Source organism: Periplaneta americana, chromosome 6, assembly GCF_040183065.1.
Source record: "Periplaneta americana isolate PAMFEO1 chromosome 6, P.americana_PAMFEO1_priV1, whole genome shotgun sequence".
NCBI lineage: Eukaryota > Metazoa > Arthropoda > Insecta > Blattodea > Blattidae > Periplaneta > Periplaneta americana.
In genome coordinates this window covers 49,915,741-49,940,138 of record NC_091122.1, presented here as the reverse complement: position 1 = coordinate 49,940,138, position 24,398 = coordinate 49,915,741, and the positions used below count along the sequence as shown (strand labels likewise).

Here is a 24,398-nt window from a genome sequence, read left to right as displayed (position 1 = left end):
GTCAAGTAGCTATTATGTTAGTCAATAAAGAGGTAAATAACTGCTAGTGTTAAGTGACTTATGGGCCACTCTGTATATACATGTAATAACTCGCTGGAAAGACTAAGTGGGATTACTCTTTTCAACCCGGAAAATGCAGGGCGTGGAAATCATGTGACCATCCTGTGACGCATGCGTGCAAAATATAGTAGCTCGTTCACTCAAGGTCAGTAGAACATAGGCCAACTATTGCGCAATGTGTACACAATTGTCTGACATAATTATTGCACAGAATTGAACTTACGTATTCCCTTCAGGGATACAGTACTGACCTTCCTTCCGTCATCTTGCCACGATCTCACTGACGTCAGAAGTACATTAGGTACATTCCAAACCCTCTCGAAAAGTTCATGCATGAATAAGGAATTTCGCTGTTACGTGTGAAAGAAAATCTCTGTGTTGATTTAGCACTTCAATAAAAGTAGAATGATGGGACTTTCAATCCATGCTATTAATAAATCTGTAATCGAAATTTTTTTTGGAATTTACGATTTTTCAAGAATAGTTGTAGTTGGTGGTAACATATTATACAGGGACATCATTTTATTTTTACTTCAACTTTTATTGTACCTGAGGTTTTGAATGTACTTCACTCTTACCCCTTCTATTAACAAACGCCACACAAAACCAAGGCCGCAGTACTGAGTTAGTGAGTATAGTACGTTTCAGAAATATGTTCGCGTTTTCCATTGATGAAAACTTCCAATATTGAATCATATTTTCGCACAGGTACTGTCGTCCGTTTGCCTACGTGGCATCCCGATTTCTCCCACCTGCTTCTGCTCGCTCCACTGTAAAGACTAGTGGCTGGGCTTTCTTAGCTCTTTTCTGAAAACATTAATTTCTGTTAGGAATTAATTGGACGTCTACGTAATATTATGCAACTGTTTAAAATAACTTAAATAAAAGGGCCTCGTTAAGTAATTAACTATCACGTGATCCCCCCTCTCTACGATCCTGCGACATAACCACTTGGACGGACAGTAGATAGCATGCCTGAGTAATTTTATCTGTGCGGGTCGGGCAGAAATGAAGACTGCATTTACAGTACGTAAGGTACTCTTTTATAGAGTAGGTACAGAATTATTTCAACATGAGTTACTAAGTATGAAGGACGAAACTGGTAATTGGAATTAGATGCAATAGTCTATAGTGCGATAATAGGCACAAAAGATCTGAAGCCTGTATCGAGATGAACGGCCACCATTTTCAAAAATGTGTTTAAAAATCCATATTATGATTATTTTTCAATTTAACTTCATTCTCTATATTGTACGCCAATGTACTGTAGACAGTATAATATACACTGCATAATGAATACGTTCGCATGGATAACTCAGTTCGTGAGTAAAAACACTTATTGTTAACACTGTACTGTATTTTGATGAAACAAAAACCTAATGAAAATTATCAAACTCAAAATCGCGATATTTCCTAGTTTACGTAAATGGATGAACTACTTTTCTTCCCTCTTATACCTAGTAAAGTGATTTGTTTGTATTTTACTCCAGTATCATCGAACTCCAGTCGTGGAAGGAGGAGCAAACTGTGTTTCCGGGTCCCAATCATTAATCCAAAGGTATAGCCAAGTTAATATTAGAAATATTAGTAAAAATAAAATGATATCCCTGTATAATCCTGAGACCAAAAATCGAATTTTTTAAATTTTTGTTTGCATATCTGTCTGGATGTTTGTTACCTTTTCACGCTGAACCGATTTATATGAAATTAAGTTCGTTCTAACTTAGATTTTAGGCTATATAGCATTCAAAATACTTCATTTAAAGGGAGGTTATGAGGGGGCCTGAATTAAATCCAAATATCTACCTTATTATTGATTTTCATGAAAAATGTTACATAACAATTTTTTTAAGTGATTTCCGATCAGTTTTATTCTATGAGACATTCTTGACACTGTAGTGCGATGTTTTGTAGTCACAAAATCAACACGAAAAGCTTTCTGTGAGTAGGCATACCTAGAATTGAAATTTTTGTTTGTAGTGTGAGTAGGCATACCTAGAACTGAAATGTTTGTTTGTATGTCTGTCTGGATGTTTGTTACCTTTTCACGCGATAATGGCTGAACCGATTTCCATGAAAATTGGAATATAAATAAAGTTTGTTCTAACTTAGATTTTAATCTATATGACATTTAAAATACTTTATTTAAAAGGGGAATTATGAGGGGACCTGAATTAAATAAATCGAAATATCTCCCTTATTATCGATTTTCATGAAAAATGTTACACAACAAAAATTTCCTTAAAAATGATTTCCGATCAGTTTTATTGTGTGAAAAATCCTTGACATTGTAGTGCGATGTTTTGTAGTCACTTATAAAATCAACACGAAAAACTTTCCGTGAGTAGGCCTATTGCATACCTAAGACAAGACTACAAAGTATTATATGCATAAAATGTTGAAGCTGATGCTATAAAATGTCTAGGCGTACTACGCACCCAAGTTAAATTTGCGTCCGGAAAGAATGTGAATCACCGTTCCCTCTCCCTCTGGCCTTTGTGACTTATGAGTAAATACTAGTTGATAAAGAGATGTTTACTGTTCACGCCAGCGGGTTGTATGAGATAGTGGTGAATACACGTGTATAGAAGGTGCTGAAAGTGTTGTACCCGTATAAATACCGGAAAGCATTAATATTATGCACCGTATTTCTTACACATTGTATATAATACCTCGCTCATTGCGTTATCTCTTGTAACATGACCTCACTCAAAGACGAAACCGTAGGTTGTATACTAACAACTAGAGCAATTAGAGCTACTAGCGCTCGCCTCTTGCATTCACGGGACGCAAATTTAACTTGGGGGCGTAATACTTTACTACAAGGCCTAAATACAGATGATCCTGATTTATTTAGAAAATAATTTGGAGTGAATTAATTAATTATTCTCACGAACATTATTCGACTTGATAAAAGACTACGGATTGCTACAGCAATGAACAAGTAGAAGAAACTGACGAACATTCCAGTTCACTTGGGAAAAGACAAGTTTTGATCTCTTCCTCCTGGAATCGAATCGTCTTACCAGTAGAGTCAGGAAATACCGGAACTTAGATTGGTAACGCCATGCTCTATAGGCAAATTCTCTGCCTTTCCCGTGTGGTATGTGACCTACTCTTCAGGCGTACAGACTAAATGCGAACATGCGTAGAGATACCTTTGTTGCAGATGGCATATAACCATTTACACAACACCGCCTTCAAAGCACGCTCCCTGGGCAGTGACACACTTCTGCCAGCGTCCATATCACTTCTCGAAACATTCCTGCAGCCCATCTTTGGTCACTTCCCGCAGAGCGCTTGTCGCATGAATTTTCACCTCTTCGGCTAACGCAAACCGCCGTCCCTTGAGTAGGGATTTGACCTTTGGAAATTAGTAGAAATCTGCTGGAACAAGATCTGGAGAATATGGTGGCTGTGGAAGGACAGGTATTTTCTTCGTCGAACTGCATCACGAAGACGCCGAAGAATTGCAACATACGCCTCCTTACTGACAGTTCGACCCTCAGGAATAAACTCGAAATGTACGAGACCCTGGATATCGAAGAACACTTCAAGCATTACTTTCTCCTTTGATCGGTCGGCACGGAATCTCTTTTGCCGTGATGAGCCGGGAGACTTCCACGTTGAAGACTGCGGGTCGTAAAGGAAACACCATGCCTCGTCACCTGTGATCACTCTGTGCAAGACAGTTGGATCCTGGTCCACCCTGTCAATGAGGTCTCCAATAATCAGTTGCCGCTCTTCCCGCTGCTCATCTGTTAGACTTCTTGGAACAACGTGCTCACACACACACGTTGCATTTTCAAATCATTGTGGAGAATGGACAGCACAGAACCATGCGAAATGCATAACAAAGTAGCCACATCATCTATTGACTGTCTGCGGTCTCGTCTGAATTCCTGTGCAACTCGAGCTGTCATTTGTTTCGTTGTTGCCATCGTGGGTCTTCCTGAAGGTGGATCATCATCCGTTGAAAGACGGCCACTTGTGAAGCGCTTGTGCCACTCATGCACTCTGGTCGGAGACATTGCTTCTTCTCCATACGCTTGGCGCATGAGTGCCACAGTCTCAGTAAATGTTTTACCGAGTTTAACACACATTTTTTTTAATTAGATTTCACTTACGTGTATGTTTGTGAAAAATGAGATCCTTCAAGCCATTTATAAAGGAATTCTCTGCAAAGAAATATTGTGGACGTTTGCGTTGAACACTTGATCAAGAATAAATAATTCATGATAATTTCATAATGTCATGGGAATTTTACTTGAAGTAAGTAAGAAGATAGGTTTAGAAAAAAAAACAAAGTATTTGATTATGTCTCGTGACCAGAACATAGTACGAAATGGAAATACAAACATTGGAAATTTATCCTTTGAAAAAGTGGAAAAATTCAAGTACGTTGGAGTAACAGGAACAATAGACTATAAATGACACTCGAGAGGATATTAACTTCTAACTCTAAGCAGCGGCGTAATTGAAAATGTGAATGAATTCTCATATCTAGGCAGTATAGTCTCCCAGAATGGTGGTACAGATAACGATGTGAGAGTAAGAATAAAGAAGGCAAGATATGCCTTTGGGCTGCTAAAGCCTATATGGAAGAGTGCTGCCTATACAATAAATACTAAACTGAGAATTTTTAACACAAATGTCAAATCCGTGCTTTTATATGGCTGTGAAACCTGGAAAATAACTAAAACTATTATCAATCAACTACAAGTTTTATTAATAGATGTCTGAGAAACATATTAAAAATATTCTGGCCGGTCCAGATATCCAACGAAAACCTATGGTTAAAAACTAAACAAAAACCAGTTGAATTTGAAATTCGGCATAGGAAGTGGGGATGGCTGGGACATACACTTCTCCGACCTCCAGATGACCCCGCCAGGAAGGCATTGGATTGGAATCCGCAGGGCAGCAGAGGAATTGGCAGACCCAAGATAACATGGAAACGAACTGTTCTCACAGAATCAAAAACGATGGGGAAGACATGGAGTGAGATTAAGGCGTTGGCCAGGAATAGAGTCAGATGGAGAAGCTTTCTGAGAGCCCTATGTTCCACCTAGGAATGATGGGAATATTGATTGATTGATTGATTGATTGATTGATTGATTGAGAGGATATTAAGCACAGAATAAATTAAATATGGGAAATTTCCTGTTATTCGGTTGAGAAGCTTTTATCATCCAATCTGCTCTTGAAAAATCTGAAAGTTATAATTTATAAAAGTAGTTATATTATCGGTTGTTCTGTATGGTTGTGAAACTTGGACTCTCACTTTGAAAGATAAACAGAGGTTAAGAGTGTTTGAGAATAAGGTTCTTAGGAAAATACTCATCGCATTCGCATTAAAACGGAAGGCGGGCTACTTTTATCTGCGCCACCCAGTATGTATCTGTTGGTAATCAGACATCTAATACTTTTAATCTAGTTTGTATCTTTAGGCAAATGTTAACTATGTAAAAGGCTTCAGAACCTTCGCAACGATGCTAGAAACCTTACTTGTCTGTTTCCTTATTTGAGCTTCATACTTACCTCAGTATCATAGGATCTGAAACACGTGAGTCACAGCAACAGTTTACAGGCGAGAATTTACACGAGAGATGATCAGTGAAACGTGTACATTTTATTTAATTCAACCAATACAGCCAACTGATAGTACATACATTAGGTTATTTCTCGACATATTATCCATATCTGTTTAGGCACTTGTCGCTTCGTGGGTTGAGTTTGAATATTCCCTCCTGGTAAAAATCCTGCTCTTGCGTATTGAGCCACGTTGTCGCGTATTGTTTCACTACCTCACTACCTTGTCTGAAGTGAATCGTCGGCCTCCTAGGTGCTCCTTCAAGTGAGGAAAAAGGTGAAAGTCGCTTGGAGCGAGGTCCGGGGTGTAAGGAGAGTGGTCGATGATGTCCCAGCGAAACCGCTTCAACAGGTTAGTGGTCTTCTGGGCTGTATGAGATCACCCCTCGTACTATCTTAACTCGTGCCTTGGAAAAATTGGAGCGAGGTCCGAGCTGTAGGGAGGGTGGTCGATGATGTCCCAGCGAAACTGCTTCAACAGGTTAGTGGTCTTCTGGGCTGTATGAGATCACCCCTCGTACTATCTTAACTTGTGGAAAAATTGACACATACAAAAATATGAACATATACTGTACATTTATTCAGATATACAGCCTGCTTCGGGTGTCCTAGAATAATTTCTGGGGAAATTGACGAGGCGTAATAAAATCTGCCTTGTGCAGGTTCATATTCATCGTTGCAAGGTTTGGTCAAGGAAGATGCCCTAACTGTCCTTATGAATCGGAACCCCATATTAGCTGTTGTCTAAGTGCTGGACTCTTATTTCTAGCACTGAAGATCAAAGTCTATAAGAGCTTGGAATGAAAAGCCAGCCGTGTGACAGTCTTGAAAAGAACTTACAAGAGTATCATTATCACTTGTGAGGTTCAGACCTGTCTTCGGCAGTTGACTAAACAACATTAATGATTCCTTAGGTAGGCCCAGTGATGAAGAAGTACCAGGAATTTTTCGTACTTCCTTCTTCAATGTCCTGAACTGACTGAATCTAGATGCAGAAAACTTGGAAACTGCTACTGGTTCCCGAGGGTATCTTTTTGGGCCTTCTCTCAACCGACGACATCCATTGAAAAGTCTCTTGGAAGATAAAAAATTGCCACAAAATTCCCTAACATCGAATGGCATTTTCCATAGGAACGCCATGTTTATTTTCTGACACTGACACTGACATTGAAGTTAACAGCTGGCACGCTTAGCTACGTAAGCCGCAAGGACAGTTGACTTGCAGAACGCTATGAACTCTATAATAACGTACAACGCACACAAAAAAGAAACTCATAACCAAACAAAAGAATTGCATTAGGGTGACTTCAATCAAGCATTACAAAACAATCACTGATATCAACAAATGTATCCATTTTACTTAAATTGTAGAAAATGTGTGGGTATATAGTTCAGCAAAAACGACCATTACCAGAATTTCGACGAGAATAAGAGTTTTAAGTGTATTAACAAGCAAACGACTGTTAAATTACTATAGTTGAAGATTTGAAATAAATAAGGATCTAAGTGCCATTTCGAAACTTAAGAGATAAACGAGTCTTAACAAAGATTGGGTGAGGAAAGAACGATGCTGAAGCTGATCAGGAAGAGGAAAAGGAATTGATTGGGTCACTAGTTGAGAAGAAACTGCCTTCCGAAGAATGCACTGCAAGGAATGGAGCGGGAGAAGAGTTCCGGGCAGAAGAAGAAACATGATAGACGACATTAAGATATATGGATCATATGAGGAGACAGAGAGGAAGGTAGAAAATAGGAAAGATTGGAGAATCCTGGGTTTGCAGTGAAAGACCTGCCCTTGGGCAGAACACAATGATTGAATGAATGAACATACATTGAAACTATTGGCAGATACACGTCCCGCTAACTATGAACGCCTAATAAAACGATAAAGGAAAGAATCTGGACTTTGATTTTTATTTACTACGCGCCCAAGTTACATCTGCGTCCGGAAAGAATGTGAATCACCGTTTCCTCTCCCTCTGGCCTTTGCGACGTATGAATAAATACTAAGCTGATAAAGAGGTGTTAACTGTTCGTGCCAGCGAGTTGTATGAGATAGTGGTGAATACAAGGGTATAGGTGGTGCTGAAAGTGTTGTACCCATATAAATACTGTGAAAGTGTTAATATTATGCGCCGTATTTCTTACACACATTATATATTACCTCACCCATTGCATTATCTCTTGTAACATGACTTCACTCACAGACGAAACTGTAGGTTGTGTAATAACAACTAGGGCAATTAGAGCTATTAGCGCTTGTCTCTTGCATTCACGGGACGCAAATTTAACTTGGAGGCGTAATACCTATACATGGCTAGGCACATAAAACACATTTTCATGATAATGACACTTGGGCTGGTATTCATAGTTGACACTTTCGATTAAAGTGTCCTTTGGAAGACTCAAATTATCACTTTTCCGTTGCACAGTCGACACTTTGGTGCAAAGGATCACTTTGGATGAAAGTGTACTTCCGACCACACTTTGAGCCGAAAGTGTCACTTTGTAGAAAAATGGCGAACGTCTTGGAAGTTGTCGAATTATTTATTAGAACATGCGGGAGAGGTGGCACAATTAGTGGACAATGTAGGAAAGTGCTACATTAGGGATAGGGCTAAAGACAATCCCGTGGAATTTTATAATATAGAATTAAAAAAAAAAAAGATTCCGATTTGATAAAAAATCTGTTATTGAGATTGCTAATCTTTTCGATGACATGTTGACAAAAACAAATAATAGAGGTTTGCCAGTGCCTCCACTAATACAGTTATTGACTGCATTAAAATGCTATGCTACAGATATGTACCATACATTAATATCTATAATATTATAGATCAGGTATTTCTGTAGAAACATTCGTATATTTATAACCTCAATTCGTTGAAGTGATATGTCGGTAGATATTCCTCTCTCTCTCTATAACCTAATTTTTATTACGGAAACGAATTGTTTAACTTAAATAATATTAAACTAACTTCAATCTAATGTAGGCGTAACTATCTTAAATTAGCATTGCGAGATCTCACGTGCCTGCTTTCTAAGCAGATTCGTAATTATATTAGGTTTAAAACGATTTTTATGTTCTTTAACTACCTGTATTTTGAGTTAAGATTTACCTCTTGATGTTCATATAATCATTATTTTGATAATATATATTTTCATGCCGGTAAGCAATACATCTGATAGGCTGCTTTTGCTGAGATACTGTCTCTAGTTCATGTGCAGTCATAACCTCACCATGAAAAGAGATCTCATACCATTAGGCCTATTTTGTTTTGCATTGTAGAAAAATTTGGCATTAAAAATATTCCTGAAGAGCAGCCAATAATGGAAACAAGAGAGAGAGAAAATTATATAATAATAATAATAATAATAATAATAATAATAATAATAATAGCAATAGGCCTAATGTGTTTATTTCATTCTTTTGACCTCTATTCACTATTCACGAAAAAGACAAAAGTGAAAATAAAGGGAATAAAACGATATATCAATGAAGCAGGTACATGTAAAAACTAACCTAACGATATAAATGAAATATATACACAAAACTTAACATACTCAGTCCAACTTAACCTAACTACATAAACCAATAGAAGATATGTACAAAATCTAACCTAACTATATAAATCAGTGGAACTGATACATACAAAACCTAACTTAACGATATAAATCAATGAAAAAGATATGTACAAAACTTAATCTAACTATATAAATCAATGGATCAGCTATGTACTGTACAAAACCTAACCTGATTTCACCAGCAGTATCACTGCCTTTTTAATAAAATATTATATATCTGAACTGACTGAAATAATCTAAACTATCGGCAGCGAAAACTAGAAACTGAAATAAAACAACTTTAAATATATATTTTCTTTCTCGTGCGATAAATTAGGCTCCCAACTCAAATCACAAGCATTATAATTTGTGGGTGACACATTAATTTGTTATTGTTTGTTCTCTTGTTTTGCAAGGCATTGTGGGACTTCTGTTACCAACCAAATTGTAACTCTACACGTTGCTGGCGTAAAGTGACACTTTGTAAAGTGCACTTCTTCAATCGTCTATGAATACCACTAATATGAAAGAGCCACTTTCGTCAAAAGTGTCACTTTGCAAAGTGGTGATATAAAGTGTCGACTATGAATACCAGCCTTAGACCCGTATTTACTTCAAGTCTTAACTGTTGAAGATGACAGTGAACGAGTGGATCATCACATATATACACATACACACACACTCACACACATCAGATTAAAGAAGAAAATACAGCTGTCTTCCAACTTGACAACGCTTGTGACTGGACACGGGCATATAAATGTCTATTTCCATCGCTTCAAGATCAAGGACAGTGCTATGTGTGTATGTGGTGTAGGTGAACAAACAGTGGACGATATAATATATGACTGCATCAAATTTAACAATGAAAGAAAGATTCTTGCAAATTTTGTACGTAGAAGTGGTGAAAGGTGGCCCATAGACAAAGGCAAATTAGCTAATAAGTATACAAAAGAATCAAATTTGCAAATAACATAGACCTAGAAAAACAACAGTAGATAGACATAACAAAGACATCTAATAGGAATCACAACTTGTTAGGGTTAGTCAGTGATGTGAGTGTAAGTAGGAATAAATTATGAGGATTGTAATGGACAGTATATTATTTTAAATAAGTGCAAATGTTAATCACAACTTGTCAGGATTAGTCATTGTTATGAGTGTAAATAGGAATCACATCTTGTTAGGATGAGTAACGTACAGTTATAATTTAAGTAAGTGCAAATAAGAACCATAACTTGTTAGGATAAGTCAGTGTTATAATCAATGAACAGTATATTTTAATGAAGTGTAAATAGGAATAATAACTAGATAGCTCAGGATTAGTGAGTATATAACGTTAAATGTTAGCATGGAAGTATTCATGACATGTTAGTATTGTATATAAATATATTCGTATTGTCAAATGTAAATCAAGGCATGTAGTGCTGCAGGACCTAGTGGTGGAGCATGCTGTTGCATATCTATTTCATACACATACATACATACCGGCTAGCGCGTCTGGCCGCGAAACCAGGTGGCCCGGGTTCGATTCCCGTCGGGGCAAGTTACCTGGTTGAGGTTTTTTCCGGGGTTTTCCCTCAACCCAGTATGGGCAAATGCTGAGTAACTTTCGGTGCTGGATTCTGGACTCATTTCACCGGCATTATCACCTTCATCTCATTCAGACGATAAATAACCTAAGCTGTTGATAAAGCGTCGTAAAACAACCTACTAAAATACATACATACATACATACATACATACATACATACATACATACATACATACTGTTCTCTATCCAGGAGATTAACCGTGAAAGGAATGTGCTTACTATTGCGTCATATGTTGGAGCGAAGTAGATAGATAATATTACCGTTATAACGTCAGTTAAAAACCATGCGCTCTCCTGCATCTGTTATTTGCTGTATGGAGGGATTAAAAGACCTGGAGATTAACAGTGATCTAATTTTGTAACTAGGGTAGTATAAGTATATGTGTATCAATGTTGTTTGTGCTGTGAGAGTTAGCCAATAGAGATACGAGTGCCCACGTGTGTGACCTTACGACATCTACATTCATTCATAGCATAGCATTACCCCGCTGCGTCTCATTCCCCTGAGACTTTCTCGTGGTTGGAGTACATACATACATTCATACATACATACATACATACATTCTAAATAATTATTAGAAAATGTATATAATTCTTCAATTATTGATTTTCTAATAATTAGGAATAGTAGAGTTCGGGTTCCTTAAAAGCCATTTGTAAGTAAGTAAGTAAGTAAGTAAGTAGAGATGCTAGAGCTTGTACAGTGTTAAGTGTCGTAGTAAACATGTTATACATACAACCTGAAGATTTTATACCAGTGTTACATATTTATTTATCCCTTTAAACTAGAGAGATCCTATCTTAATGAGCTTATGGAATGAATATAATGCAGCAGTGATATGATACAAGGGTTTGGTGAAAAAGAACGATACCGAGAGATCGTTCCTTACAAGCAATTTGGTGACGTGGTGATCTGAGTGAAAAGTCTTGAGCTTACTTACGCAGCTACAGACGGACTTACACACGGAAAAAGAAAAACTGTTACAGGTGAAAAGGAAGGACTTTGATAAGGAAAGAAACTTGAAGCAGGGAAGAGCTCGGGGAATGTTGAGGAGCTGACTAACCACAGGTTCACCTTGATCTTGCCCGGTGATCTCAAGGCTATGCATTGCTTTTCCATCCGCCGGACGGACGGACGGACGAAAGGTGGAATGGCCAGTACTAGCTTGTGAGTTAGGCAGTCAAGGTCTGCTGGAGAAATAGTGCAAATGACTTGTAGTAATGTGCACGTTGCTGAATAATTTCTTGCACGCTTGGTTCTAACTGATTTTAATTTGATTAATAGGCCTATACTGGCTTGGGGTAACGACTTTTTATTCTTTACATTTTAACAGTGCAATAATTTTGATTGCTCTAGCGTTACAGGTATTCCTAGATGTCCCCTCATCTCGTTTACCCCTTTATATTTCGATGATAAGCTATTTTATAATTTTTCTTTCGCAGTTAATATCTGTGTATCCTGCAGTTTTCTTACAGAGTTTGTATGGAACTCAAATCTCATTTTATCCAATGTTGTACACATTTCTGCATTACGTAAGAATTAAATGCCATGCCGTTATTTCGTAACGTTTCTGGTGTACTTCAAAAGAGTAACATGCAGTTTAATTAACAATTTAGTCTACTGAAGTTATTTCTGAAAAATCAGTATTTTGTTCTTTCAGAAACGCTTAATCTCATCCTTGGCACACATCCTCACTGATGTCAAGCTGGATTAGGAAAATTTCCAGACAAAAACTTGAGCATGACACTTTTAGATCAGCGCTTGGGTGCGGGTTCGATTCCTGCTTGGACTGATTACCTGGTTGGGTTTTTTCTGAGGTTTTCCCCAACCGTAAGGCATATGTCAGGTAATCTGTGGCGAATCCTCGGCCTCATCTCGCTATCACCAATTCCATCGACGCTAAATAACCTCGTAGTTGATACAGCGTCGTTAAATAAACAAGTAAAAAACTTTTAGATCAACTTCAATTTTGTATGCATTTATTCATTATGCAAGTTGGAAGTGATATAACTGTGCAATAGAATACATTAAACTGAATTTTAAAAACATATTATGCGCTTTCTAATTAAGTGTATGGTTAGTTATAGAATTAGGCTAATAGTTGCGTAATTTGGCAACAGCGCAACGTCGGCTCACCTACGAATACATACACACGAACTCAGGTCTGAATAGCAGCATTCCGTGCCTTAGCCACTGCAGCAGGGTTGCCAGAGTTTCTAATGCTGGTAGCCGAGCACATCGCTGCTCGCATGTAGCTGGGATGCACGCCATGGAAGTAATCAATTGCAGTCAGGTCAGGAGATCTTGGCGGCCAGGCAATGTCTACAAATCGTGAAATTATTCATCCTAGAAATATGTTTCTCAGACAGTTCATTGAACCATGAGCAGTGTGCGGTGATTACTTCCTGTGGGGTTATCTCAAAAGTAGGGTGTATCGCAACAAGCCTCGCTCCATCATCCAGCTGAAACAAAACATAAGGAACGAAATTGGTGCCATCGAACCTGTTTTGTTGGGGCGAGTTATGCAGAACTTTCATAGCAGATTGCAGGAATGTATTCGTTGCCGTGGAGGCTACTTACGAAATGTAGATTTTAAAAAGTAATCAGACATTAATAAATTGCATTGTACAGGGACATCATTTTATTTTTACTTCAATTTTTATTGTACCTGAGTTTTTGAAAGTACTTCACTCCCACCCCTTCTACTAATGAAGTTCCAACTCCACACAGAACCAAGACCGCAGATTAGTAAGTAGTACTGAGTTACTGAGTATAGTACGTTCCAGAAATATGTTCGCGTTTTCCAGTGACGAGAGAGCTTTCAATATTGAATCATATTTTCGCACAGGTACTGTCCGTTTGCCTACGTCGCATCCCGATTTCCCCCACCTGCTTCTGCTCGCCCCTCTGTAAAAGCTGGGCTGTTTTAGCTCTTTTCTGAAAACATTAATTTCTGTTAGGAATTGGACGTTTACGTAATATTATACAGCTGTTTAATTTAACTTAAATAAAAGGGCCTCGTTATGTAATTAACTGTCACGTGATTTCCTCCCTTTCTACAATCCTGCGGCATAACCACTTGGACGGACAGTAGATAGCATGTCTGAGTAATTTTATATTTTCGGGTCGGGCAGAAGTGAAGATTGAATTTACAGTACGTAGAGTAGGTACAGAATTATTTCAACATGAGTTACTAGTACGAAGGACGAAACTGGCAATTGGAATTAGATGCAATAGTCTATAGTGCGATAATATGCACAAAAGAACTGAAGCCTGTATCGAAATGAACGGCCACCATTTTCAAAATTGTGTTTAAATATTCATATTATGATTATTTTTCAATTTAACTTCTTTCTATATATTGTACGCTAATGTGCTGTAGACAGTATAATATACATTGCATAATGAATACGTTCGCATGGATAACTCACTTCGTGAGTAAAAACACTTATTCTTAATACAGTACTGTACTTTGATTAAAGAAAAACCTAATGAAAATTATCAAACTCAAAATCGCGATATTTCCTAGTTTACGTAAATGGATGAACTACTTTTCTTCCTTCCTATACCTAGTAGAGTGATTTGTGTTTTACGCCAGTATCATCGAACTACAGTCGTGGAGAGGGGAGCAAGCGGTGTTTCCGGTTCTCTAAAGGTCTAGACAGGTTAATATTAAAATGTTAGTAAAATTAAAATGATGTCCCTGTACTAGATTACTCCCAGTATATGTGTTTTCTTTTAATTCGTCCTGAGTGTCACACAACAGCGCTATAAAAATCGTCATATCCCACTGCCTCACCCTATATTTTATATCACCATGCTTTTACAATTTAGTGTTAAGTTATAGATATTTTAAACTTTGCAGGTTTCCTTTAAAATGCTGACGAAGTTCCCTTCAAGCGAACTTGACAACTTACGGTCTGTGCATTATTTTAAAGATTACTTCTTATGAACGAAATAAAAAGCAGGAGAAATTAAGTTTGTGAACATATTTAATTTTAATTCTGTTTTTGATTTCTGTTAAAGGCTTGCGTAGGCGTGAGGATTTCGAAAATATCACAAGCGGGCGTCGGGCTGCAGGATCGGGTAACGGCTAGGACAGTGCACGTCCAGAGAGAAATCATGCTGAATCCCACTTTGTCGATATCAGGTATGCTGGAAACGCGTAGTTACGTCAAATTTACAAGTCCATTTTGATTATTGTTTGCTTGGTTACACGTAATATTGTCGTAAGGTTGGCCGGTGTAAGCTAAAGTAAAAATTTAGTAGTTTTGTTATTAGTATGTGACAAAAATGTGGAAGGTATTTTCTAACAGCATTAAATAGCGGTAGTTCCACTAGTGAGAGATTTTCGAAACTATTAGTCAACGCTGAATTATCTGTGGAAGGGTGCCGCCACTTTAAAATCAGTGCTGGTAATCTAGTAGCATGTTGATCAGACATTGTGAAAACTTGTTTATGAACTATCATTTCATTTCATTCAGTGTTCTGCCCAAGGGCAGTTCTTTCACTGCAAACCCAGCTTTCTCAATCATTCCTATTTTCTGCCTTCCTTTTTGTCTCCTCATATGATCCATATAATATCTTAATATCGTCTATCGTCTGATATCTTCTTCTGCCCCGAACTCTTCTCCCGTTCACCATTCCTCCCAACATATCCTTCAGTAGGCAATTCCTTTTCCTCTTCCTGATCAGTTTCAGCATCGTTCTTTCTTCACCCACTCTTTCCAACACAGCTTCATTTCTTATTCTGTCTGTCCACGTCACACGTTCCATTCTTCTCCATATTCACATTTCAAATGCTTCTGTCCGCTTCTCTTCACTTCTCGTAATGTCCATGTTTCTGCCCCATACAATGCCACACTCCACACAAAGCACTTCACTAGTCTCTTCCTTAATTGTGTTTCCAGATGTCCGCAGAAGATGCTCCTTTTTCTATTAAAAGCTTCCTTTGCCATTGCTGTACTCCTTTTGACTTCCTGACAGCAGCTCATGTTACTGCTTATAGTACACCCCAAGTATTTGAAGATGTTCACTTGCTTAGTGCCTTTATGAACTATAATGGGCAATTATTTTATTCAATTAGTAATAATGTAACCTCAATCTGTACTTGAATCATTCACTTCCTATGGTGTTGGATGACATTAAGGTAAACATGTATTCCATATGAAATCGATCAGTAAAAAACCTCGCATTTTTTAATACTCAAATTTTTTCCTTATTTATACAAGGTGCTGAGGACAGTGCATTTTCAAAAATATACTATCGAAAGTCAAACGGTTTTCATACTATTGAGCGACAAATTTAGCGTATTTTATAAAAACAAGTCTCTTTCAGCGCTCAGAACTCTGGAACCATTTACTACAGAACATTGAACGGGAGCTCATTTTGAAGCTGACATTTGGTAGATTATGTTAAGAAGTAATCCTTATTTTTATTGTATACAAAGAGACAGATAATCTGATTTTACTTACTTTTAGGCTTTTTGCCCATTTGTAAATATGTAAAAAAAATATTGAGAAAAAACCTTGCATTATTAAAAGGGATTCGGCATCGTTTGCTTATTGGCTCGGCAATAAGTTTCGAGGGTATTAAATAAATTATTTTCACACGCCTAGACTTGAACGGCGCAGTACCGCACGCACTGGCCGAGAGCTGAAGATAAGCGAGCGTTGGGCGTCATTTTACTTCTGTGTTTATGAAAACTTGTGATAAAGTTATCCCAGCTATGCGCTACTAGACGAAACATCACGTGTTTGTCTCCTGACCTTGCTTGTCTCGGCTAGCTCCCGCCTCACAGTCAGCTGGTTAGTTCACGCGCGTACTATTTATTTTCTTTGTTTGATATTTTCAGTATTTTCTTATCAACGGTGCACCAGTAAAAAAAAAATGTGTTTATTTGTACTTTCAATGCGGAATCTAACCATATATTTTAAAAATATTTTTTCGTGGGCAAAGGCGTCTTAATGAAGAAAAATCTTAAATTTCTCCATTTCCATGAAAAGTAAGAAAAACTGTTTACATGTCAATATAAACTTTAACTTTTCAGCATCAAATTAAACCATGATTTTGATCATTGGGTGAAAGGGTTTCGGAGCCACAACAGTTTAAAGTTGCTAATTTTATGAAAATACGATAAATTAAAATATTTTTAATTTAAACACTATGAAGTTCTGATGCCTCAAACTTTGCACAAAGCATTGTATCACAGTTGTCAACGGACAGCAAAAGTTTCATTGTATTTAAAATTGCAAGGTCAATTTTCTCTATTTCGGTCGATTTGAGATAGAATAGCCCATACATTCTTATAATCTCTCTTTGAAGGTTCTCATTACACTTTGCAACATTACGACTGTGATATTTGAAATTTCTTCCCAAATTGCAGTTGTTCAATGTTTCGCGGATTTTTTGCGTGTACAGGAGTGGCAAAAAAACCCGGACCGACCTTTGTAGCTGATTGCAGAATCTTGTTCACTCCAGAGCACGATAGACTGGTAACTAATACTTTCGTGGTTCGAATCCTGCCTGGGAAGGAAACTTTTTTTTGTTCCTTATTCAAATTTATTCCCAATACTTTTCGATTGCTGGTAAAATTCATGTTCTGGGAATAATAAGTTAATTAAGTAGTCAAATATCGCTGCAATCGTAAAGTATTGGGAATAAATTTGAATAAGGAACAAAGAAAAGTTTCTTTCCCAGGCAGGATTCGAACCACGAAAGTCTTAGTTACCAGTCTATCGTGCTCTGGAGTGAACAAGGCTCTGAAATCAGCTACAAGATTCGGTCCGGTTTTTTTTACCACGACTGTACCTTACTTTTTAATTTCGCAACCTTATATTTAAAAAGAGCAGCAGATTTCTTGTATATTTTTCTGCCTGCTTTAGGCCCAATTGTATAAAACTCCCTGACTAAAGATCAACTTTGATCGAAGATCGAAAAGTAAACCCAGTTCAGACACTTCTTCTATTGTATAAAACTTTTCTGCGATCAAATTACCTTGGTTCAAATGCAATCTAAGTTCACGTGAAAATGATTTAGCAACATCGCATAAACAGGTGAAATACGTGATGCGCGGACCATGTTATACAGGTTTGTTCAGTGTTACCAATCTAGCGACTTTAACTCTTTTTCAACAACAATTTCTTTTAACTTTTATATTGCTTAAATAGGGATTTAGTGACCTCTTTAGCACCCCATAGTGACAAAATTTAATCTTCCTTTGTTGTTAATGAGAAATCTAGCGACTTTTCAACTACTTTTTGGCGACTTTCCGTATACTCTGTAGGAGACACTAGTTTTTTGTGCAATGTAAATAATGGCGGACAATAAGAAGAAGGTTGACTGTTCTCAAAGTTGTTATCATGTTATGGTGTTTGATACTGCTAAACATAATAAAGCTTTATAAAACGACAATTTTCGTTTAGTAATACAGTAAATTGAAAATTTATGAATGTACCTATCATATCCATTAATAATTAATGGTTGTTATAAACATAATATAATTATAGGTTATGTTATTTGATACTGCTGAACACGACAGAGCCTTATAAAATATAAGATTGTTTGTGTATTAAGGCAAGAAATTGAAAGAAATATATATAAATGTACCTATCATATCTATTGATATTAATAATAATGGATATTTGCACAATCTGTCACTCGTATATTTCAAACAGAAAAGAAATAACTGAACTTGGATCATCTAACTTAATCGGAGAAATTTCTTCAGTCAAAGTTGACTTTAGTTTGAGACAAATTAATCTCAGATTATACTTTATACAACACAAAATTCCAAGTTCAGCTGAAACAAGGATCAATTTAACTTCTGATCTAAGATTAAATGGTTTATACAATCGGGCCTTAGAGATCTAACAGTGTGCGCAGTTTGAGGGAAGGTTTCGACATGAGTTGATTAACAGTTTTCTCGTTAGATCGTTTGCCTTAGGTATAAAGTTTATAATAGCCATTTCTTTTACCATTGCAACGCTTCAAGATTGTAGATAAATATAAGCCTTTGATTACTATATTCCCGCATTTTAGGAGAGTTCCTGCTAGGACAGGTACAACACTTATGATTAGGGCCCGGATTTGTATGTAAAAAATATGTATATTTTTTTTCCTAATGCGTACATTCCTAAAACGAAGTTTAATATTCATGTCGAGGTCCGACAAATGCAAATTCCAAATTTTATTTTACATAGAAACACATATTCTACGAAAACAAAGTTATGTGAATAAATATTTTCGATATTTTCTTCATAAATACATATTTTAGTACATTTCCTCATTTTCTTTTAACATTTTACAACAAAAATTCGTATCTTGAAAGAATTCAGTACGAATGCTTCACTTCCGCTTGAGGTGAGAATGATTCACTTGCACGTGCTTAATCGGGGAAAAACAGAATCCAATCTCGACATTACGTCATACAGCGACCTCTACTGTTCTCCAACCAGGAGATCAACCGTGAAAGGAATGTGTTTACTATTGCGTCATCTATTGGAGCGAAGTAGATAGATAATATTATCGTTATAACGTCTGTTTAAAAACCATGCGCTCTCCTGCATATGTTATTTCCTGTATGGAGAGATTAAAAGACCAGGAGATTAACAGTGATCTAATTTTGTAACTAGGGTAGTATAAACGTGTGTATCAATGTTATTGTTTGTGCTGTGAGAGCGAGCCAATAGAGATACGAGTACCCACGTGTGTGACCTTATGACATCAACATTCATTCACAGCTTTACCCCGCTTCGTCTCATCCGGCAGAGACTTTCTCGTGATTGAAGGACAGTACTGTGGGGAGCTCACGGATCAGCTCTGGTAGGAATGTGGAGTAATGCCAATCCTATACGCAGGCAATAGTCAGCGTAACGCCACTCTTGCTCGCAGAAAACGACATAATGACACACTACTAACTACATTACAGTAACTAACCAGTGTGAAACATTCGATAAACCTTTAAAATATAAAAACTTACAGTTTCAACTTACACAACACAGAGTTAGTTTCAAACTATCTGATATTTTCAGCCACACTATAATTAGACATGTGCGTACAGTGATGCCATCTATTTAGTGTCATAAGGGTCATACTCATAACAACATATCTTATCTCTGGTTAATTCTAGGAAGAGCGGTGCTCCATCATCAATACCTCCCCGCACCGCACTAATTAAAATACACCTCGCAGAGACTTTCTCGTAAGCTCCCCCACAGTATGTTAATGTGCGTGATTTTATTTCTGCTCCTGTAAACTGCATGTGACTCAATGCAGTGAGTCGGATATACTTGCCTGTTTGTTACAGATCACTAGAGCAGATGGTTTATTTTGTGAAGTGTAACTGTGTGAATTAAAAATGCTTAAAGTGAAATCGTATGTACGCGAGCGTCTGCAACAATACGTACTAGAGTTTAAAAATACTTTTACAGCGATGGAAAAATATTATTTTTCCAGCCATGTGCGAAATCAGTAAATGCAGACCAACGATCCCAGGTAATACAACATGTGTCAGGAAGTAAGCACATCGCAGCTGCATCGCGTGTGTTGTCGAGACAATTTCTTATAGGAGAATCAATGCCATCCTCATCTTCCAACATTCCAAAACACTCAGATTATTATTCAGATTTATGTAAAGCCTTTCTTTCAGCTAACATTCCCCTTTATAAGCTGGAAAATCCCGAGCTCAGAAAGTTTCTTACTAAATATACGAACATAAGTCCTCCTGATGAGTCAACGTTAAGGAAAGATTATCTTCCAAAGGGGTATGATAAAACATTACAAAATATTAGGTCTACAGGGTGTTTAAAAATACGGGGCATAATTTCAGGTATGTATTTCCCACATGTAGACAATCAAAATAGTTCATTACAACATGTGTCCGGAAATGCTTTATTTCCGAGTTATGGCCTTCACAACATTGAAATTCACCGGAACGTTTTTCTTTCCGCAGGTCGTTGCCGTCAAAGGAGACATTAAGAGGGCACTCTGACAGTTCATTCCGAGGCGAAGGTTACATTCAGTGTTGTGTAGGCGTTAGACTGTGCGACATGTATTCAAATCAAGAGCTGGCAGAGATACACTTCATGTACGGTAAGGCGGACGGCAATGCTGCGCTGGCTCGTTTGCACCAGGAGAGGTACCCACAGCGACAATGTCCAGATCGGAAGACATTTGTACGTCTCTATTACCGTCTGTGCGAGTATGGAAAATTTAACTCTCCTGGTTTGGGAAGGGGACGACCAAGATCTACAACTCCAGAAATACCGTACAGGAAGAGATTCTGTAAACATGACTCCTTCTATCAGCACACGAAGGGTAGCGTTGCAAGTCAATGTTCCTCATATCAATTGTATCCTTATCATTTGCAACGTGTACAGGCCCTGTCACCAGCAGATTACCCTGCACGAGTTAGGTTCTGTCAGTGGTTCTTGCAGCAGTGTGGTGTAAATCCGAATTTTTCCTGCCATAGTATTATTTATTATTTACAGATGAAGCACAGTTCACACGAGATGGCATAACAAATTTCCACAATCAGCATGTATGGGCGTATGAAAACCCACGTGCAACTGTTCCATCTCATCACCAGGTGCGGTTCTCCCTCAACATGTGGGCCGGCATCATTGGTGATCGATTAGTTGGACCCTATGTACTTGTAAACAGACTTACGGGGCAGGCGTACACAAACACCATACCTCATGTTTTAGAAGACACTCCACTGATCAATCGTCAACACATTCACTTCTTGCATGATGGCGCTCCTGCACACTTCAGTCGTACGGCTCGCCGGTACTTGGATCGAAGGTTTCCTGATCGATGGAAGGTAGAGGTGGCCCAATTGCTTGGCCTCCACGCTCACCTGATCTGAACCCTCTCGATTTCTACTTGTGGGGCCATTTAAAATCATTGGTTTATCCGTCTCCGGTGCCTGATTTGGAATCCCTTCGGAATCGAATTGTGGCATGTTCTGAAGACATACGCAATACTCCTGGAGTTTGGGATCGTGTTCGCAGGTCAATGAGACATGGATGTGAGGTCTGTATTCAAGCAGGAGGTGGACATTTTGAACATCTTCTGTAATGACAACGACCTGCGGAAAGAAAAACGTTCCGGTGAATTTCAATGTTGTGAAGGCCATAACTCGGAAATGAAGCATTTCCGGACATATGTTGTAATGAACTATTTTGATTGTCTACATGTGGGAAATACATACCTGAAATTATGCCCCGTATTTTTTAAACACCCTGTATATGTGAAAATCAAAAAATCATCTTGAGTATTGACGAAACTACCGATGCCAGTGGTCGAAAAGTGGGAAATGTAAACACACTTAAATGCCATCGATCTAGACCGGAATCGAACCCGCAACCTCGAGCACAGTAGGCCAGAGCTATACCGACTACGTTACACAGATCGACTTTGTGAAACAATCCAATGTGGACAAGTTATTGTCCAACGGAAAAAAGTCTCTGTAAAATCACCATCACGGATTGGTCTTTTCAATCTTTTCTGATGTTTTTGTTTTCATTTTGAGAAAATATTTTTTTTTTTTAGTTTCAGTTCATATTTTTGAAATTTTTAGTACATAAAAAAATAAATATTTTTAAGTTTTTTAGCACATAAAAATCCGGACTCTACTGATAATTCAAGGCATAATAGCCTGTTTGCACCGACCATGTAGCATTAAGTAGGCCTCTACAGTAGTTTTAAATGTTCAGTGTGGTATTAGTTACACTTGCGCAGTGTATTGCTTTGGTAGTGCACGAAATCGTGGCTTAGAAACCATGAAGTAATAATACTGTCTTTTTTCTATAGCGATGAAGTAAAAAATGCCGATTCAAAGAAAATACAGTATAGGCCTACTTTCACCTACGATGCACGAAAATATATTGCAATATGAAGAAGCAATGCATGTGAGATACAGTACTCGATTGGTTCTACTTTAGAAAACATTATTATTATTATTATTATTATTATTATTATTATTATTATTATTATTATTATTATTATTATTATTATTATTATTATTATTATTATATTCAGGCTCTTGACATCTCATTCGCCATAAACTATACATACATACATACATACATTATATAATGTTCTGCCGAAGGGCAGGTCTTTCACTGCAAACCCAGCATTCTCCATCTTTGCCATTTTCTGTCTTCCTCTTAGTCTCCGCATATGATCCATATATCTTAATTTAATCTACCATCTGATATCTTCTTCTGCCCTGAACTTTTCTCCCGCTCACCATTCCTTCCAGTGCATCCTTCAGTAGGTAGTTTCTTCTCTGCCAGTGAACCAACCAATTTCTTTTTCTCTTAATAGGCCTTTATTTTCTGCACGAAATGAATAAGAAACCTCAAGTGACATGAATCAGAACTTTCCTTAGCAAAAACAGGTATACAGATTTATTAAAAAGTAACTAAAATAGTTGAAATTAATGTAATTCCTAAAGAAATTGAGCAATCACGATGAACTAAGTGGGTATGTAATGTGTGAACTATTGTACCATGATTTATTATCGTGCATTAGGACTAAATAAGCGTGAAGAAACTGGTTCAGTTCATGATAAAATGAAATCGGAAAAATAAAAAAATATTGATATTCAGGTTGTAAGGTTCTTCATGGAAGTCAAAACCTAGATAGAGAAGTCCAGTTATTAGTCAGCTGTGCTAATGTACACCGTGTCCCGCTTAGAGGAATCGAGAAATAAATGCTCACCATTTAAATCCTGATAAAGATATCGTTGAGATTTACATCTGACAAGATAGAGAAACTGTCCAAAATCTGAAAATAGCTGCTTGCATAACTTTCGTTTATTTGTTGCTAAAACAAGCCTGGCGCCATTTTGTAGGAGAACACGCCATGGTCAAGAAGTGGACACCACAACAGAAAGTTCAATGTGTGCTATGGCTAGCAGAAGAAAAATCTGTTACGCGAGTACAACGCCATGTTTGTCGTACATAGATGGATCGGAAGACGAGGACCAATTGCGTGGCCAATCAGGTCACCCGATCTGACTCCCATGGACTTTTTTTCTAAGGCTCTATCAAGGATGCTGTGTACCAAAGCGGCAGAGCTAACAACACATCACAACTGCGTTGCGCTAGTGACTCCACAAATGCCACATAACAATTGGCGGGAGGTTGAATACCGTCGTTTAGATGTCTGCAGAGCAACTCAAGGCGCACACATCGAGTTGCATTCAGCGTTCTCCTGAACTCGGAGAGTTTTTACATCAAATTATGTAAAAAGTTATGTTAATAAACCATTATTTACACTTGAAATTATCACTTATTTCTCGATCTCTCTAAGCGGGACACGATGTATTAAGAAAAAGCTTGCAAATGTAATGCAGCAGTGGTTTCAAAGTGGGGTACCCGTACCTCTGGGGGCCCCCGAGGCTCAGTGTGGGGTCCGCGAATATTCTGGATAGGAACATTTTTTTTCCTTCAGATGGATTTTTTTTTTGTGTGTGGCAATAATGTCAGAAGCGCATTGGCTTTTTTTTGGTACAACTTATAAATTCGTTCAATAAAATAATTGTCGACAGCCTTTTAAACAGTGTAAGAAGAATTTTTT

At 37.6% G+C, this 24,398-nt stretch overlaps 1 protein-coding gene across 5 annotated transcripts in view; it reads left to right on the top strand.

Moving 5' to 3' along the window:
• The window catches only part of ERR (estrogen-related receptor), a 370,747-nt gene that overhangs the window by 257,228 nt on the left and 89,121 nt on the right, over positions 1-24,398 (top strand). For 2 of the 5 annotated variants that reach the window (XM_069828082.1, XM_069828083.1), the window contains one exon: positions 14,838-14,961. The exons of the other annotated variants lie outside the window; for them this stretch is intronic. The gene's annotated coding sequence lies outside the window, so the exon portion shown is untranslated. The remainder of the gene's footprint in view (positions 1-14,837; positions 14,962-24,398) is intronic. 5 annotated transcript variants of the gene reach the window in all.